At 40.1% G+C, this 20,068-nt stretch overlaps 1 long non-coding RNA gene across 1 annotated transcript; it reads right to left on the bottom strand.

Annotated features, from left to right (window-relative positions):
• Nucleotides 1-267: 267 nt before the first annotated feature.
• On the bottom strand, nt 268-14,472 carry LOC130680932 (uncharacterized). The gene is made up of 3 exons (XR_008993977.1): nt 14,383-14,472; nt 13,454-14,211; nt 268-1,977 (listed from the first exon to the last, which is right to left on the bottom strand). It is a non-coding gene; the product is annotated as an uncharacterized LOC130680932 (long non-coding RNA).
• Between the last annotated feature and the right edge of the window lie 5,596 nt (nt 14,473-20,068).

Genomic DNA, 20,068 nt, shown 5'->3' with positions numbered 1-20,068 from the left:
GAGGGGACACTGACTCGTAAACAAGACACCAGTATCTTGACACTAACTGCCACAACGTTATACTGTAATTTTTTGGCCCGCTTTTGGCCTCAGTTTCCCCTTCCTCTTAAACCACCGCAGTGGGACACAGAACGTTCGAGAACATCGAGGAGGCTCCAGTTCAAAACGGCATAGCAGTCGAATCCTGAACTCACCTCCTCCCACAAACACACTGAATCTACAGCTACGCAAGGAACAACTTCCTCTGGGGAAAAAAAAAAAAACCTAAACATTGGCCGAGCGACCCTTATGCCTCAAAGGCCCACGTCTACGCGGGCGGGGAGCCTGAGGCACGAGATCGCCAGGCGAGGGAACTCAGGCCGAGCACTTCTCCGAGGAGGGAGGGCTTTGCACCCCACACGGGCACCCCCAGCTTCTAAGGCCTGTGCCTGGGAGACGAGCCTCTGAAAGCCGACGGGGCCACCCCAGCAGGGCCCTGGGCGAGCTCTCCGAAGGGCCCCCCGCGTTCAGACTCACCGCCCCGGGTCCGGGTCCGGCGCCGGCGCCGCGGGAGGCTCTGCTGGGCCCGGAGCAGGGCTGGGCGGCCCGCGTCCGACCCAACGCGCCCTGGGAGCTGCTGGGGCTCCGGCCGGAGACAGGCAGGCGCCCGGCGCCACCTCCGAGCTCCGCTCCAGCGTGCAGGTCGCTCGCAGCGGGCCCCATGCCCGCTTTACGGCTGGTGCCCGGCTTTGCGCCCAGTGCCCGCTTTACGGCTGGTGCCCGGCTTTACGCCCAGTGCCCGCTTTACACCAGTTGCCCAACTTTATGCCCGGTGCCTGGCTGTTCGCCTGGTGCGAGGTTTACCCCTGGTTGCAGGCTTTACGCCTGGCGCTCAGTTTCCGTCTGGTGCCTGGTTTCTGAGGCTGCTGCCTAGGGACACTTCTACACCACCTCACTCTGGTAAACACTACTGTCTAGACCCTCTTGACAGTTTGGGGCTTAAACTCCCGCACTGCACAGACCACAGGACTGTGTGTATCCGCTTACTTTAACAGCTGCTGCCTGAGGGTCTGGCTTCCAATCAGCCTGAATCTAGGTGCTGACTCAGATCCCTCCTTTGGGACACTCACAGGTCTGGGCACACCCGTAACTACTGGCAGGCGTTAAAAATAAAATAGTCTGTTTGGACAATCACAGAGGTTTGAGAAAACCAAGAGGTAGGGCAGGGTTGAACTATAGGTTCCTCTCCCGCACTGGGCCACTCTTAAGACTGGGAGAGGTGGCTGTTTTATCTAAAGCGTAGAATCCAACACAGTCAAGGAAAATGAAGAAATAGAAGTATGTTCCAAATAAAAGAATATACAGCCTCAGGAAAAAATTAAAAATACAAAAAAACTGATGAAACAAAGATGAGTAATTTACCTGATAAGGGAAATCTTATAGAGCTTTGATTATGTGATGAAGAAATGGAGGCGCCAACATAGGCAAGATGGAGAAACACACACACAGAGATAAATTAACATGAAAAATATCAAGTTACTGAAAAGTACTATGAAGAGTACTACTTATAATGTAAAAAAATAGTAGTATTAAAATAGAGCTGATATGCAGGGTTTCTCAACCTTGACGCTTGAATTCTGGACTGGAAAATTCTGTTGTGGGGAGCTTTCTTGTGCATGGGCAGATGTTTTCCAGCATCCCTGGTCTCAACCCACTAGATGCCATATGCCCCCTCCAATTGTGACAATCAAAAATGTCTCAAGACATTGCCAAATGTCCTGGAGAAAGAGAGAAGAATCACCTCGAGTTGAGAATCAGTGCATCGGAGTCACTAGATAATACCTGTCAGCTCTAAATTTTTATCATCATAGTGATGCCACACTATACAATGAACCTGCCCCATCCTCCCTTTTCAACAGACCTTTGTAATTACAGATGCCATCCTCTTCTGTATCCAGTTGTAAAACTTGCTAAGCTGTTTGCCTCACCGTTCCAAACCTGTATTGCAGGAATTGAAAACACCATCAGACCCTGTAAAAACGATGACAAGGTAGGTGTCCTGAACTATTGACATAGTTATGAAACTCAGTGAGGAGTGCTTCTGAGCTATTCTTGGGAGACTGACAGGAATGCTGTAGAATTTCTCCAAATGCAATCACTCATCTGCATAAAAGAGAACCCATTACCACGGCAGGAAATAAACCACAATAAATTTCAAAAAAGAAGAATGGTGGGGAGGAGGCATAAAGGACTGATAAGAAATCTCAAGTGAGAACATGCCCAGTTCCCAACAGGGAGGAGAGCTGGGCGGGCCATGGTGGGGCTGCACAGGGAGCTACCGGACGCTGCTGGAGACACTTAGAGACCTGGTGCAAATATGTCACGAGGGTCTAGCCAGGAGTGTTTAGACAAGCCCTTCTCTCCATCATCCAAATCCTTTTCAAAATTAAAATCATGACAAAGAAAACCTTTGTGTTTGATTCTGGCTAAAGAGAACTTCCTTTTGGAAGCTGTTAAATAATAGCCCATGAAATTAAAACTCACACCTGAACAAAAGTCTCCATCTTCTGTTATTTGTGCTAAAATTTTAGGGCCTATTCCATAGGAGATTTCTGAGCAAAAAACTTCCAAACTCCAGGAAATACGTTTTGCGATCATGCTGTTGGGCAATCCAATCCAGGGAGACCTCCCTGAATGCTAGATGAGACCTTAACTCGGGAGAGGGTTCCTGACTCTCTTTGAGAAAGAATTCATGAACAGGTCAGACAAGTGTAGGTAAGAAGGGAACTCATTAAAGAGAGAGTGGCAGTGAAGGGCAGCAGCCATGCAGGCAGTAGAGAGCAAGAAGAACAGAGGCAGGAAAGGGAAGTCCATTGGAGCTCCTGCTCTAATTGGGAAAGTCCCTTGCCAACTCCTAAAGCCAGGGTCACCTGGCATCCCGTGTCCACTTGATGTGTATGGTGTGGGAACTAAGCCCCTACCACCCCAAAATTTGGGGGAACTGCAGAGCACTGGAAGGAGTGAGATTATGTTCTGAGAACCTCCCAAAGCAAAGAAAGGAGATTTTGTGGGGCAGGCTGCTAAAGAACATGATCGTACAGCCACAGTCCTGTCTTGGTCACCCAGGCAATGGGAACATACAAGCCCAAATCAAGATATCTTAGTAGCCCTTCCCTACTTGTCTGAAATAGAACAGAGAGAGAGAAGACTTGTGCTTAAGACTAGAAAATTGAGTGAAATACCAAAGTGACAAAGACATTTACCACTGAAAGTGGAGGTCTGTGAGTTCTTGTCTTTATCATGAAAAAGAGTTCAGAGACGATGGGCAATAGGCTTATGCAACAAGAAAGCTTATTTGATAAGACAGTACACATGGGAGTGCGGGCAACCTCAGAGAGGAGATGTATTTAAAGTCTTAGGATTTGGGTTTTTAAGGATTTCGAGAATGGGGTAAAGGGCCAAGGGAGCATAGGCTGACGTGTGGTCTCATGCTGCCTATCTCCAGTGAGAGACATTATGTCACCATCCAAAGTCAGCCTTCTAGATATTCTGTAAAATAAATTTAACACAAGGAATTATTTGTCCTATTCTTGTCCAAGATGATGGTTATCCTCAAGCATTGGGAACGTATCATTTTGGACTACTTGCCCTGCCTAAAGATAGAGTAGGTTGTTGGCTAATCACCATAAAATATGTTAGGAATCTTACCTCCTAACTCCCTGGTTTTTAAAATGGAATCTTAGCCTTAGAATGGAGTCCCTTCTGTTCCTAATATACTAACTATTTATATCTTGGCATTTTTCATCATAGGCAGAAAAAATCAATCATGATGCTTGCCACATGTCTCTGCTCCACCTCAGTCATAAGAAGAAATAATTTAGCTACTATACATTCATAGCAAATAAAAATTGGCTTTCATGAGTTACCTTTGTACTGTTGGGAAGGAAGAAATTTCCTCTACCCCTTGAGCTTCTTCTAGTTGGTCTAAGAACCAAGTTGACATGAGACAGATTAAGAGGAGGAAAAACCAAAGTTCAATTACATACATGTGGGGAAGCCACAGACATGGGTTCCAAAGACAGTCCGGGAGAGGGAGGTATATATGTCGCCCTGGAGCAAGGAAAGGGGGGTGGGGTAGATGTCTGAGACTTCAAAGGAAAAGGGTAGCAGTTCACCAGAATATGAAAAGAGTGAATGTTTGAGAAAAAAAAATACTTGATAGGCCACAGAGAAACGATGGGACACAGAAATTTTAACAGACTTACTCACATCCCTCTATCACATGTGGTTTACATTATAATATAGCTGTCTATGGTGATAGCTCACCCCTTGGAGTAGTTTCTCCACCTAAATTCTTTTTATTCAGGTTGTGGGATGGAGGTCAAAGTATCCTTCCGAGTCTTTGGTCCGTGATGACTTTTCAGCTCAAAATAATCTGCATGTCACAGGGGCACATCTTGGGGCAGCCTACCCTTGGTCCCTACACTGCATAATGCTCTCCCAGATTCGCCACCCTCATTTTTAATAGGGAATTGAACTGACCCTCCACTTACCATCTTCCAAATGTTATCTGTTTTGCTTAGCTACATATTAATACAACTTAAACAAAACACAAAACCTTGAATCAAAAAATATGTTAGAGGAATTGTTTTCCTCTGTTTTTCTAAAGAATTTGTCACAAATTTCCCTTAAATAAGAAGTACAGATTGGAAAGGGCACTGGAATCCGATGCCTTAAAACAGTTCCTCTACCATTTAGCAGCTACATGATTCTGTTAATTCATTCAACATTTCTGAGAATCAAGTTTCTCATATACAGATTGGGTATAATAATTATATACTGATGTAGGGCAGGGACATGGGACAAGCATCATGATTAATTTTCCTGCCTATGATGAAAATGCCAAGATATAAATAGTATAGTAAGAACAGAAGGGACTCCATCTTGTGGCTAAGATTCCATTTAAAAAAACAGGGAGTGAGGAGGTAAGATTCCTAACATATTTTATGGTGATTAGCCAACAACCTACCTTATCTTAAGGCAGGGAAAGTAGTCCTAAATGATATGTTCCCAAAGCTTGAGTGTAATCACTAACTTTAAGAAGAATAGGATCAATAAATTCCTTGTGTTAAGTTTATCTACAGAATATCTAGATGACAGACCATGGATGGTGACACATCTCAGACATCATGAGACCACATGTCAAGCCTACACTCCCCCCAGCCCTTTAACCCTATTCTTAAAAGCCTTAAAAGACAGAACCCTACGCCCTTAAGTGTGCCTCCTCTCTGAAGTCGCCTGCACTCCCCTTTCTTCGAGTGTGCACTTTGCCTTAGATAAAGACTTCTCACTGCTCAACTTAAGGCGTTTTGTCTCAGTACTCTTCCGGCAGTGTTTTGTTACTTTGCCATTTCATTCAGTTTCTTAGACATAAGTCTCTCTCTCTCTCTCTCTCTCTCTCTCTCTCTCTCTCTCTCTCTCTCTCTCTCTCTCTCTCTCTCTCTCTCTCTCTCTCTCTCTCTCCTACTTCAGACATGTAGGGAAGGGCTACTGAAATCTCTGGTTTGAGCTTGCAAGTTACTATCGCTTGGGTGACCCAGACAGGACTGCAGCTATATGATCATGCTCTTTAGCAGCCTTCCCAAAAATCTCATTTCTTTGCCTTTAGGAAGTTCTCAAAACATAATCTCACTCCATTCAGTGCTCTGCGGCTCCCCCAGACCCTGGTGTGGTAGGGGCTTAGTTCCCACGCCATGCAGATTCAAGGGGACGCTGGATGCCAGGTGACCCTGGCTTTAGGAGTTGGTAAGGGATATGCCCAATGCCAAGCAGGAGTTCAGTGAGCTTCCCTTTCCTGCCTCTGTTCTTCCTTGTTCTTCCTTGCTCTCCGCTGCCTGCACACCTGCTGACATTCACTACTACTCTCACTTTACTGAATTCCTTCCTTACCTACACTTGTCCAACCTGGTTGAGAATTCTTTCTCAGTCAGAGTCAAAAAGAACCCTCTACATTCCAAGATGAGGTTTCACCTTAGTGCACAGGGAGAGACCTCCCCAGATGCAGCTGTCCAACAGCAATATTATTCATAGGGTGGCTGCAAAGATAAAAAGAAATGCCATACGAGAAATGGTTTGCCAAGTGTAAAGTTCTATCAGGTGCTGTTTTGTTGTCATATTTTTATTCAATTAACATGAATATGACCACAATATGGTTTATGTACAACTTTCAAACATGCAGATGACCAGGAGGGCCTGACGGTTCACCTGAGCTTGATTAAACTTCAGACAGGCCTCCCTGACTCTAGGCCCTGACTTCCCTTTCCTGGGAGGATTTTCTGTAGAAAACTTGTAAATTCTTTCTCTGCCCCTTTGATAAGTAAATCCTTTTAAAGGCCTCTTGCTCCTTTTATAATCCAGGAATGTCTTTACAAGGAGCTGGGAGCTATCTCTTTGAAATGTTAACATCAAGGGAGAAAGCATCCTATTCTCCCCAGTTTCCTGGGAAGGTTGGAGCCTACCTTCCCTGGCACTTTGTTCCAAGTTGTAAAACTACCTTCTATCATGAAAGTAAGGGAAAGTTTACTTTTCCTTTGGGGAAGGCCAATTAGCAAACACAATTGGCCTATGATCCCTTCAGCCCCAGCTATTAAAAACCCTCCCAGCTGTTGTTTCGCAGAAATTAGTTCAGACTTTAATTCTGGCCTGTCTCCTCTGTTGCAACAGCCTTGAATAAAGTCTTTCTTGGCTGTTAAACTTTGTCTTGTACAATTTTTGCTTTGACACATCTTTGCAAAAGAACGGAGATATCCTGGGATTCATTTGCAGCAAAATTTAACACTTGGCATCCCTTGTGACTCACCCTGGTCACACCTCACATTAGTCTCTTATATATAGATAGTAACATCCTGGAGGAGAAGAACTAATCTTAAAACTGACCACATCTAACAATGGTCTCTCTATATCAGCAAGTATTCATATGTACGAATCAACATATGGATATTACTGTTTTCAGGACCTGAATCTATTTCATATAAATATCAGACTGTAACTTATTAAAAACTGGAGCACTTGAAATACTTCTACAAGTGGTTGTTAGGTAGATGCTACAAGGCACATTGCAAAATAAACACATTTCTTGTTTTTTTTAACCACTTTACGGAGGTATGAGTGACACACCAAAAGCTGTACATATTTAATTCATACAAATTCACGAGTCTGGAGATTAGTATACACCCATGAAACCGTCACCACAGTCTATGCCATAAACATATCCATCACCTCTTAAAGTGCACTTCCTATTATTTTGTGTGTGTATGATAAGAACACTTAACATAAGATCTAGCCTTCTAGCAGATGTTTCAGTATACAATACAGTATTCTTAACTACAGGCACTATATTGTACTGTAGATCTCTAGGACTTTTTCTTCTTGTATAAATGAAGTTTTATTCTCTTTGACTAATACCTCCCTCTTTCCTCTCACCTAAGCCCCTGGCAACTACCATTCCATTCACTGCTTCTGTAATTACATTCCTCGTTCCAAGTGGTATCATGCAGTATTCAGCTTTTTGTGCCTGGCTTATTTCACTTAGCATAATGTCCACCAGGTTCGTCCGTGCTGTCACATATGGCAGTATGTCCTTCTTTTTTAAGGCTGAATAAAATTCCACGTTAGATATATACCACATTTTCTTCATCCATTCATCTGTTGATGGACATTTAGTCTGCTTCCCTGTCTCAATTTTTGTGAATAACGTTGCAGTGAACATAGGGGTACAGATATCTATTTCAAATAGTGATTTAATTTCCTTTGGGTATATATACCCAGACTGTAACTGCTAGATCATATGGTAGTTCTATTTTAATTGTTTGAGGAATTGCATACTGTTTTCTATAGTGGCTGCACCAATTACATTTCTACCTGCTGTGTACAAAGGTTCCCTCTTCTCCACATCCTCCCAATTCTTGTTATCTTTTGTTTTTTGGTTCTTTTGGTTTGGTTTGGCTTTATTATTATTATTTTTAACATTATTATTATTATTATTATTATTATTATACCATCTTTACAGGCGTGAGGTGATATCTCACTGTGGTTTTGATTTGCATTTCCCTGATGATTAGTGGTGTTGAGCCCCTTTCCATATAACTGTTGGCTATTTGTATGTCTTCTGTCAAAATAAATGCTTTTCAATGCAACTTTACAAAATAATTACTTTTGGAGATGTATTATAGATGGGTAAATGTACAAATCTCAAAAAATAGCAATAGTAAACATCTGTCAAATTAAATATACTTTAAACATAATTCATTTAGCTCTAAAATATTTTTACTGAAAGATGCAGAAATAGATGTGGCACCGAAACAAGAAGAATTAGAACAGTACTATGTCTTTGGAAAAAAGCTGGAGAGTATAAAACTTCTCTCTTACAAGTTCCAGTTACTTAAAGTATAAAGTGAAACACCTTACCATACTAAAAACTTCAGCTAAATCTGGACCACATCAAATTTTTCCCATTTCTCTCTTTACTCCTACATCGCTTATACTCAGCGTCTACATCTAAGAGCCTGAAGTAGCCAAACCTATTAATAAAATTACCCAAAGTTTTGTTTACATAATAGGATTTGCAAATGGGTAATGCTATCATTATGTCACATCCAAAGCCAAAAGCCCTATGAAATCTTACACCTCAGTAGGATTAGTACACTGTTTACATTTTTCAAATCAAGTTCTCCTTTATTATCTTTACTATCACTAGCAGTGAGTTAGGTATTATTATTAAGTCCACCTTATTTGTGAGAAACTTAACGCTGATGGAGTTTATCTTTTACAGCTTTACGAGGTATAATTAATATGCAAACCCTGCACATATTTAATATATGCAATCAGATGCTGATAGAATTTAAATATCTTACTTATGTGTCAAGGTAGGACTTGAGAAAGGCCTGAAGCCCATTTCTGTGTGGGATGACCAGTTCCCAGGAATGACAGAAGCAATCTTTGATTCCACACACTCCACTGTATGTTCCCAGAAGCACTTTAGGACCAACGTGCACCCAAAGTGATGAAAGATGGATCTAACATCCCCAGGACACCTGAGAGGGTTAGTTTAAGGTTTCATCTGGATTCCCCAGAGCAGCAGGGTGAGTACATAACACAGATTTAGAATGCCGGGTGCTTCTCCATATAAGGAAAGCGGCAAAACGGCCTTTATGGACCCAGGTTGAGCTTCCTGAAAAACCTGACTAAAGAGAGCCTCTCCATTGGCAGGTTGTTATTGGCTGACAAGCCTTGTTCCAGGCACTCTAAGGGCATGGAAATTGCTCCTCCAAAAGGAAGAATGCTGCTTGGTATACCCCTCACCATGCAGTTAAATCCTTTATCCTTTACTTACATTAAAGGGATTCATGTCCTCTGCCTGTGTCTGTTGATATCTCACTGTCAACCATTTCTCCCTTGCAAAAATCACGCAGAGAATTGCAAAAACTAGTGAGTGGTAGATCTGGTGGTTCAGAAATTTCAACTGCCTATCCAGTACCCTTCTACTGTCTGCTTAATATTTAAAGGAATTCTGTGATACAAACCTTGTAAATGGCAGAACTGATTCCAAAGTTTATAATCAGAAAAGAATAACCACTCTAAAGTTGTTGGGGGAGCTCTGTTTCTGATTAGGATATGGAATGGTGGAAAAGACCATCATTCCCATGGTAACAACAAGGGGGAAAAAATCACTTTTCTATAAAGCTATCAAAGAGCAGCAAATGCAAAGAAGCCTTAATGAGCTAAATTCCAGAGAGAGATGAGCAAGAGCTGCAGATGCTTCCGCACCTAGCAGCAAACTCCCAGCTATCTGTGGATATGTGGAAGAGCAGTCATAGACGGAAGGGGAGGCGGGGGAAAAACTAGCCGTGCTGCAACAGCAGTGAGGCAGGCAAAAGGAAGTGGGATCCGTACGAGCTCAAACAGAATGATAGTTCAGGCCAGCATATCTCCACCTCTTCACCCCCTAGGAATTTTTCTGAAAGTAGCAGAAATAGTTATGAGGATAGGGTTAATAGACAAGGAATTTTGGCCATTTTGTGGTGTTCAGATCCCAGGACACTGCAAAATTTGAATGTATAAGTGAATCATAACCAACTAAGCTGAAAAATCAACCCCCTTCAAGTTCAAATCCTGGGAGGATCAACAGGATTTATTTGGCCCTCAGGTGTAGCAACAGTAGCAAAGAAATTAAGGGTTGAGCTGAAGGGCAAAGTGAAATCTCCAAATCAAACGTGAAATCAGACATAAGCTCAAACTAAACTGCTGCCGAAGTCCAGCCCTGACCCAACACAAGTAAGTGGAATCTAAAATAAACCTGCATTGGCTTCCAGACTGAAGAAAGTTCTCATGCCACCCACCCCCAGGAGAAAAGAAAAGAGAGGAAAAGCATAATATTTCTCTATTCTTTAATGACCGGTATAGAAACAAACTTAAGTGTAAAGAAGTAGGCAAACTAACCCATAACCAATAGAAGGAGATTCAATAAAGGCAGACCTGCTGATGATTCTGATATAGAAATCTGCAAAGACTTTATAACAGCTGTTGTAAATATGTTAACTAATTGGAAAAAAAAGATAAATTGGACAAGTTAAGAGATGGTGGATTTTATGAGGGACCTGTAAACTAAAAAATAAAATTCAAATTTTTAAACAGTAAAAAAAATGAATTAAAAAAAAATTGAATACTGCTGGGGGCTGCAGACCCTCTCTGCCTGGGCCTCTTCATGGGGCATCACCACAGCACTGCATGGGCTTCCCTCCAGTATGGCAGCTGTGTTCCAAAGACAAGTGTCCCAAGAGACAGAAGCAGAAATTACCAGTTTCTATCGTCAAGTAGCCACAGAACCCAAATTCAAGTGTGGAGACATATTCAGTGGGAGGAGTGTCTAGGATTTGGTACCACTATTAAACCAAAAAAAGAGAATGGATAAACATGGTATATTGATACAATGTAATTCTACTTAGCAATAAAAAGTATGGACTATTAATACACACAAATTGGATATATTTCAAAAACAGTGTTTTGTGAAAAAAGCCAGACACATAGGAGGAGTAAATATTGAATCATTCCATTTAGATATAGTACGAGAAAGGTCAAAGCTAATTTATGATGATGGAAATCAGGGAGTGGTGGTCTCTGGAGGAGCAATGGGCTGAAACTGGACACACAGAAGCTTTGGAAATAATGAAGTAGTCTAAACCTTCATTTTCATGTTGATTTCATAGGATTATACACGTGTCAAAACTCAATGAACTGTAAAGTTAAGATTTTTGCATTTTACTGTGTATAAATTAGACCAAAATAGAACTGATCAAAGCACAAATAAAAAATTATTGAAACACAAGCACTTGTGTAGTTCTGAATTGGATACTGATTTGGACAAATCAGCTATGAAAAACAAAATCAGGACATTTGGAAATATTTTATTGAGTCTCGATTATTAGGTGAAATAAAATTTATTGATCTGTAAAGACCCAAGACAGTCAACTGAAAAAAGCAAAAATAAAATAATGTCTACAGTGTGGTCTTATATTGTCAAAAATATATTACAGAGGATTTTTAGGGCAGTGAAAAGACTCTGTATGATACTATCATAGTGGATCCATGTCATTATATATGGACCAAATCCACAGAATGTACACCAACAGTGAACCCTAATGTAAACTATGGACTTTGGGTGGTAATGATGTGTCAATACAGGTTCATCAATTGTAACGCATGTTCACGCTCTGGGGAGCAACATTGTTAATGGGGGAAGCTATGCATGTGTGGGGGCAGGGAGTAGATGGGAAATCTTTTTATCTTCCTCTCAATTTTTCTATGAACATAAAAGTGCTCTAAAATTGCTCCAAAAAAAGTCTTTATATAATATATATATGTGTGTGTGTGTGTGTGTGTGTGTATATATATTATATATATATATATATATATATATATAATGTATATACAGTATTACCCTCATTTATTCACAGGAAAAGTGTAAGTGAATATGTGCTAGGGTGTTACTGTGATAATCTCTGTACTGTGGGAATGTTTGGTTTTATTTGGTATTTTTGCTTGCATGGCATTTTCTAATCTTGAACAATGCACAAGTACTGCTTCTATAATAGAAGTTTATGTGAATAACTTGCATTTTGTTTCTTAAAACATTGCTGAAAACTTTACCCAAAAAAATACGTCCCCAAAATATGCCATTTCTACTAAGTGCTAATTCAATTAAAATGAATTGTTACAGTACTTAAAAGGCATTTGAAAAAGCTTAATAACAAGTAACCTTTATTAAACACATAACATGTGTTAATCACTATGTTTCATGCTTGTATTTAATCCTTGCAGCAATCTTATAAGAAAGGTGCCCCTGCTACCCCTATGGCAGAGCCTGAAGCTCAGCACAGTCACTAAAAGTCAGAGTCCCCATGTGACATCACTGCTGACTAAGTAATCACTCATGGTGTTAATGCAACGTGGATCATCTCCTTCATCCTTAAAAGCCCTGTTTTGAGATTGCAGAGGTTCAGAGGGTGAAATTCAGGGTCCAAAGAAGTGAAGTAAGTTGCCCAAGGTCACACAGTCAGCTGTGGCATAGTTAGTAATGGGAGAGCATGTGTGTCTGCTACTGGCCAGCAAATGCTGCACTGAATCCCAGGCTTTATCAGCAGGATGCAGCATTTTCATGTGAAGCCCTAGCAGAGACTATCCCCCCATGCTTCCACTACACAACTTATAAAATGCCCAGATAAGAGAAGTGATATTTATGAAGGGTTAGTTGAAGGAAGTGAGCCCACCCATTTCTTTACAACCCAGAAATAAAGCCTGATCGTCAGACATTGCAAGTTCGGAACATATTATCTCGGCCTGCTGCAAAATTGCTTTCCCTGAGTTCAACATTCTGTCCTTGGTGCTTATTGAGGAATGGGCCAAGAAAACATTCCACAAATTCTGTAAGTGCATTTGCAATAGAGAAGTCATGAGTGAACATTTTTACCTTGCCTCTCACCGTCCTGTTGATAAGGTAATGCTCCCAATGAGAACTATCCTTTAAAATTAGGTACTGGGTGAAACTTGACATTCCCTGAGAAATTTCCTCAGCAATTATTTTACATTTTTTTTTTAAAAACACTTAAACTGTGCTTCCTTTGTGCCAGCCACTGTTCTACATGTTTTACTAACAACTAACACTGGCATATTTGATTTAATCCTCATAACATGGCTATATAAAGAAGTTAACTCCCATCATTCTCATCTAACTTATGAGGAAACCAAGGCACAGAAGAATGATTTAATTTGTCCAAGGTCATACAGTTAATAAAGATCTTCTTTTTCTTTCTTACAACATACTTTTTACAAATGTGTTTTTTTCTTACTGGGCCATAGCTAGGAGATTCAGAGGCAGGGATTTTTACCCAACTCTGGCAGCTCTTAAAGATACGTTCACCTGTAAATATGTACTTCATTTTCCTTTGTAGTTCTGACATCACATTATATTTTGCATTTCTTTGTTCCTGGATGGGTAGACAGGAGTAAAATAAGGGTGGAGCCAATGGCTGAGGTCTGGATAAAACAACAATTATGTACGGAATTCCTATGTGCTAAGATAAGTACTTTGCAGTGTTAAATCAAGAGAAAAGAATGGTTTCTGTATTTGACTTGATAATGCAAGTTCAAATTAAATCAAATTTTGAAACACAGATATGAATGAAGTTGATTTAAATAAGAGATCAAATATGCTTTTAGACAAAAGGAAGGAGAATGATGTTTTTTTTTTAATCTGCTGAGAAAATTCAATGGATTTTAAAGAAAAGGTAAACATACATAGAGGAATCAGTCATTATACTGCCCAGAACTTATCTTTTTAAAGCAATATTTCTCCTATACAGTTCAGATAAACAATACATTTAACAAAGTACAGGAAAGCATTCAGGAACCCAAGTATATAAACCACTTGCTAGCACATGATAATACTAAGAAATACCTGTTCTTGCCTTTTGTTGCAGAAGAGATCCTTCAGCAATGACAGATTTTCATTTGTAATCATTCACAGACAATTCTAACTTAGTACCGAGATGAGTTTAGATCTGCAGCTGCACCAAAGTTACTTCACACACGGTGAGGTATTTTTCAACTTTGTCTCTAAAATATTCTTTTGTCAGATAAATGATGAGAAGGACTGCTCCCCTGGGCAATGGATGGCTTCTGTGAAAATAAACATCCATTTATTTGGATACTATTTCTTTATAAAGATGCTTATGGCGGTCATTCTCTTAGAAATCATGCTAAAGATACTGCCAACATTATCACATAAACTGAGGAGTTGAGAAGACAGGAGCATTGCTGGCCGGAAGTATGACAGGGGCAATGTCTCACCTTCGTGTGGAAAGGTGGTGGGAGTCTGCTCCCGGGATACCTGGATGTTTTAGTTTGCTTGGGCTGCCATGATAAACACCGCAGATACTGGGTGACTTAAGCAATTGAAATTGTTTCTCACAATTCTGGAGGCTGGAAGTCCCAGACCCAAGTGTTGATAGGGTTGATTTCTTGGGAGGCCTCTCTCCTTGGCTTCAGATGACCAGCTTCTCCCTGTGTCTTCATTGGGTCTTCCCTCCTTACTCGCCCTTGTCTTCATTTCCTCTTCTTATAAGGACACGAGTCATACTGGATCAGGGTCCACCCTAATGACCTCATTGTAACTTTCTCACCTTTTTAAAGACCCTATTTCCAAACAAACACAGCCACATTCTGAGGTACTGGGAGTTAGGACTTTAACACAGAAATCTGGGGGGACATAAGCTCAGAGCACTGTATCTGGGTACTCATGATCCTCCCATCTCTCCACCTTGTTCTGAGCAGACTGCATATTCGGGAGCCACACTATCAATCTCAGTAGCCCCATTTCTCAGACACCACATCAACGACTTCAAAAGCTGATTTTCTGCCTAAAGCCATTTGAACAGACTTATGGAGAGAAGGATTTCAACTACAAAATAAATGAGGATCTCAGTTTTTTAAACTCTTGTGTGACATAAATGTGAATCAAGAAAACACCCCAAGCTAGAATCAGAATAATAGGAACAAAAGTGACATTTTAATTTCTGAATCTGCAGCTAGGCATTTAGAAAGAGCTCGAAGAACAGAGCAGGCACTGAGAAGTGAAGAAAAAAAGCCACCATTCCTGAGAAAACTTAAAATAGAGCGAGAACACAATGTAACACAAAACTTCCCATTGCAACACCCTCATCAAAACAAAGAATCAAAATGAAATTGGAAAGGGCAGATTACATCAATCGATGCAGCCTTCCTAATAATCAAAGACGATAATGCTGACAGTGTTGATGCTGCCTATGAATAAAACAAAAGGCTGCTCATTAGTCTCTCTACCTCCTTGTGTACTCTGAACATTTCAGGTTTTCTCATTGTTTTGCAGTTTGACCCAAAGTAGCTCAGCCTCCTAAAAAATGAGCCGTTGCTGCATTTCACCAAAGCCAGGTCTTTCTAAGGATCCCCACAGCATGTTAGAGCTGGAGAAGACATTACACTCCTCAAACTGCATGTCCATGCAGTGTCAACAGACTTCTCAGGACAGGACTTGCAGTCCAGAAGTTTGGGGCATGCCACCTTCACATTGTCTATTGTCTGCTGTGGCTGTTTTTGTTTTGCCCCCAACAGACTTCTCAGGGCCTCGTGGTTGCTACAGTGTAGTTATAGTCTGAATACCCCAAAAGAGTCTGCAGCTTTTTGTAATTCCCTTGGCCCCTAAAGTATTGTTTACAACACACGTGAGAAATGCAGAGGTAGTTCAATTGCCTTGTTTTCCACATTAAAAAAAGAGAGAAATAAGCCTGATACCACTTTCCCAGGGGCCAAGATTAGGACATAAACATCCTAACTTCCAGTGTCCTTTCTTCCATGCCATTGAAATTCTTCCTAATGAAGACGGTCTCTGAACTTGGACAAGGGGGCCTGTGCAGAGATTCATTCAGGAAACCTGAATCTTCAAAGTTGGAACATAACTTTTGACATAAATGAGGTAACTAATCCTCATAAAATAGGCACCAAATATTAGTAAAAATATGGATTTGGCTTATAATTGGGGTATTCAGAATTTTTTTTAAAGATGTTTTACAATTGAACAAGTTTAAATTCTTTGAAAAAACACTTCACAGATTAACACAGTCTAGTTTCTATGTATTAGCATAGCTAGCTGTTCACAGAAACAGGAGGAGGAACATGAATAAAGAAAACCTATGGAAAACACAAAAGTCTCAGACAGAATATCTCCTTGTTTTCTGACTGCTTATGAAAAGGGCAATTTCAATTTCATTTTTCCTTCCATGAAGAATAGGATTCCCAGGTAAAAGACAGGTTGCCCAGTTAAATTTGAATCTTAGATAAACAATGAACTGATTTTTAATATAGGTAGCTCTGAAATACTGCATAAGATAAATTTACACTGTATTTTAATTTTCTAAATCTGGCAATTCTGCCCACAAAGGATTCTCACACTTAGCAAAAGGCCTTAAGATAAGCAATAGATGGAAAAGTTATTAGAAAGTGAAAGATAACAGTAAGGAAAAGGCAAGAAAAGGGTGGTCATCATTCATTAACTGAAGCTCAATTCTAAGATTTAAACTCAAGTATAGGAGATGAGAGACTAAGGGATAATTATGTGGATTAAATTACATTTCCTACATTCTGAACTTGAATCTCAGTGAAAACTACCAGATGTAAGCCTGTGTTTTAAAGTGTACGTTTGTAGCAAAAAGGAACTATTCCAGGTATAACCCATTCGTGATTAGTTTCCTCATGCCTAATTAAAACTGTTTACTATATGTCTACTCCAAGCTAGGGTATCAGCATTGAGCCCCCAACCTGGCACATGTTGGCATCTAGTAAACACTATTGAACCAATGAATGAACAAAGACAATTCCCATTCATTTTCACATTGGCATCTCTGGCTAAAATCAGGGAAAGAGAACTAAAATGTTTTCATGACCCAGACAGGTACATAAGAAGAGGCCAACTGGAAGACATTAAGGAAGGGTTGAGTGTTTGGGGAACTGTATAGTGCTTGCCTCTCACACATCTGTGAACACTGGTCAAGATGAGGCATATGCAGGAGAGAGAAGACATGGAGCTGAACAACACAATTAATAAGCACTTACCAAGTATACTAGGTATCCAGAATTGAAAAAATCTTGTTGTCACAGAAGCATATGACTGAGAAAATTGTATAGATATCAGAACCTAAAATAGGAAGGTTTTGCTTAAAAACTCAGCCAATTTCCAAGGAAAACATGAGGTCCAGACCAGAGTCCCAGGTGACGGGGTTTGCACCATGGAGAAGCCGCCACACAGATACAGCATGCCTGATGCCCCTTAATTGAGGCAAGCATGTCACACCCATTTCCTCAGATACTGAGATCGCGGTTCACTCCATCCCTTCTATCTCCTCTCACACTCTGTAGCTTTACATGTTAATTATCTGTCCACTGGAAAAATCTTTCCCAATATGGAATCATATAGTAAGTATATACATTTCTTCCTAATTGCTACTGATTCTATTAACAACATTTAATATACAACATACTTCCAAACAGGCAAGCCACAATATTGCTCCCATGCATTCAACTTAACCTTATAATTTTTCCTATTTTTAACAAAAAATGCTTTTCTTCCAACACATTACTCCACCATTTCTTGACCATTCTTCCCTCATTAACTTTCACCACCATCCCCCTATATAAAACTAATACTCCCTATTTTTATCTTAATTAAAATATATTCAAAAATAGCATCCCTTTCAATATACACTGTTGTGATAGTTAATATGGTGTTGATCAAATGTGACTGTAGGATATAACAAAAGTCATACGCTCAATATACGACACCAGACAGCACTAGAAATTTGCATGTATATGGCCACAGCCTTTTCTATTTTGGTGTAACCATATACTCCTGGATTTTTTTGACGGATACACCATGTTCTTAATTGACTGTGATCATTAATTTTCATGTTCAACTTGTCACTACTGGGTTATTAAGATAACTCCAAAGTCTAACTCTATTTTCTTTTCAATACCACAATAGGTATTCTTAAAATTCTCCTAACAGTATGAAAACGGTAAAATTATCTAGGTTATTCTGTTTCTTGCTCTCTCAAGATCTAAAGCCAGCTACCTTTGAAGAAACCCTATCACTGAAAAATCACATAAGGGTCCTCGGCGCTAGCTATGCCCGTGAAATTGTTTCACTCGAATAGTGTCTGTAGTGAAGGTGACAGCAGGTATCTTGACCTTTCTTGGTGACAAAAGCAGGAGTCTTTTTAGTTGTGGGATCAAGTTTGTGGTCCCACTTTAATTCCAACTCTGCTAACTCTTCTTACCTGTTTTATTACTGGTTTAAAAAATCAACCTCTTTCACTCTTTGAGCTAGTTTTTTTCTAATGGCATCCCAGTAATGATGATGCACTATACCACATGTTGTCATACCAAACGTGCATTTAAATTACCATGGTGACCAAAGTGTTGAAAACTGTAATTTCTGATTTTTTTATATAATTGTCACATGTTCTCTTTTTCGTCCTTCAACGCAAGACATGTGGCTTTTGCATAAGGTTTTGATGGAGCTTGTCTCTATTTAAAGAAAATATATTTATTCTTAACCCAAAGAAAACACTGAGAATTTGAGGGCATAAGTGACTCTATATAATTCCCATATACTTAGGGCTCATGACAACAGGAAAAATAAAGCTAAATTAGAATACCCTGATAAGATCACTAGGGATATTAATTTTATTAAAATAATTATATTAAAAAATACCTACATAGAAAATTCACATTAGCAAAATCTCTACACATATGCATGAACATTTGGACATAGTTGGTATGATTTTTTACTTTGTAAAAATAAAGCATAATGGGAGAATTAGACACAGTTCCATATAACTCATAGAGATGCAGACATGAAAAAGAGGAAGACAATATGTGGTTCTGGCAATCTGGACACCCAAAAAAGAGGGAAGACATGGGGTGAAGTTTAGAAAGTGTTTGTTAGAGGATAAAGACTAGAGCCAGATGAGGAAAGTTTTGGCTCCAAGAAGAGAGAAGGTGTTCAGGCAGAGAACTTGAGAATAGTGTGTCTCAAACTCGGTACCAGACTGCCATTTCTCCTGCAGGTGAAGATTTAATCACTATCCGAGAGTCAGGGTATATTAAAATGTGTGTTGTCTCACCCAGTTCCTGCTGGCCAGCATTGTTGCATGGGGAGAAATATGAGCCTTGAGAAGGAGTGGAGCTCCTTCTCCAGGAAGCTTTCCTACATTGGCTTGTGTTGTGGCAAGGGGCACAAACCACTCTCCCGGCCCCTTACCCACCACCATTGAGGACTAGACCCACCTCAAATGGGGCAAAATAAATTGGAAGGGATGAACAACAGTCAAAAAGCATATTACTAAAATAAATTGAAAACTTGTAGCAATCCTCATTCTAGAAATAGATACCTGAAGTACTTATCTGCTTTTGAACTATTTTATTATCTGCTTTCTCTGCAGAGTAACTAGATGTGAAACTTATAGGTATTACAGAACAATATCATTAGAATGGACATTTTCACCCCAAAGAAACATACTGCCAATAAGAAAGTAATAAATTCCAAATACTATACTCATGAGCCTCACAAGGAAAGTTAACTGCATGCATAAATCCAAAATCAGGTTTCCACGTACCTTGGCTAGCTTCATCAAGAATCAGGCCTTCTTGACATGTGGAGAGGCTTAAAGATGGCAGCATGAGAGGAGAGACAGAAACCTCCTCCCAAAACCACAAGTAATAAGAAAATATAGCAGATTCAACTAATCCTGAAAGAGCAACAGGAAAGAAAGCTGCAACAGACTGCCTACTGGGGAAGAGAACAGACCTAACAGAAAAGGGTAAAGTACCAATGCAAGTATTTTGGAGGGACCGCTACAGATGGAAGTGCTCCTAAGGCTGAATAGCTATCACCAGAGAAATAAAACCCACAGTAAAGGAAGCAGACCAATTAATTACTAAGCAA

The sequence above is a fragment of the Manis pentadactyla genome, chromosome 15 (assembly GCF_030020395.1).
Source record: "Manis pentadactyla isolate mManPen7 chromosome 15, mManPen7.hap1, whole genome shotgun sequence".
Lineage (NCBI taxonomy): Eukaryota > Metazoa > Chordata > Mammalia > Pholidota > Manidae > Manis > Manis pentadactyla.
The sequence above is the reverse complement of the archived record's forward strand: the minus strand, read 5'-3'. Positions and strand labels throughout refer to the sequence as shown.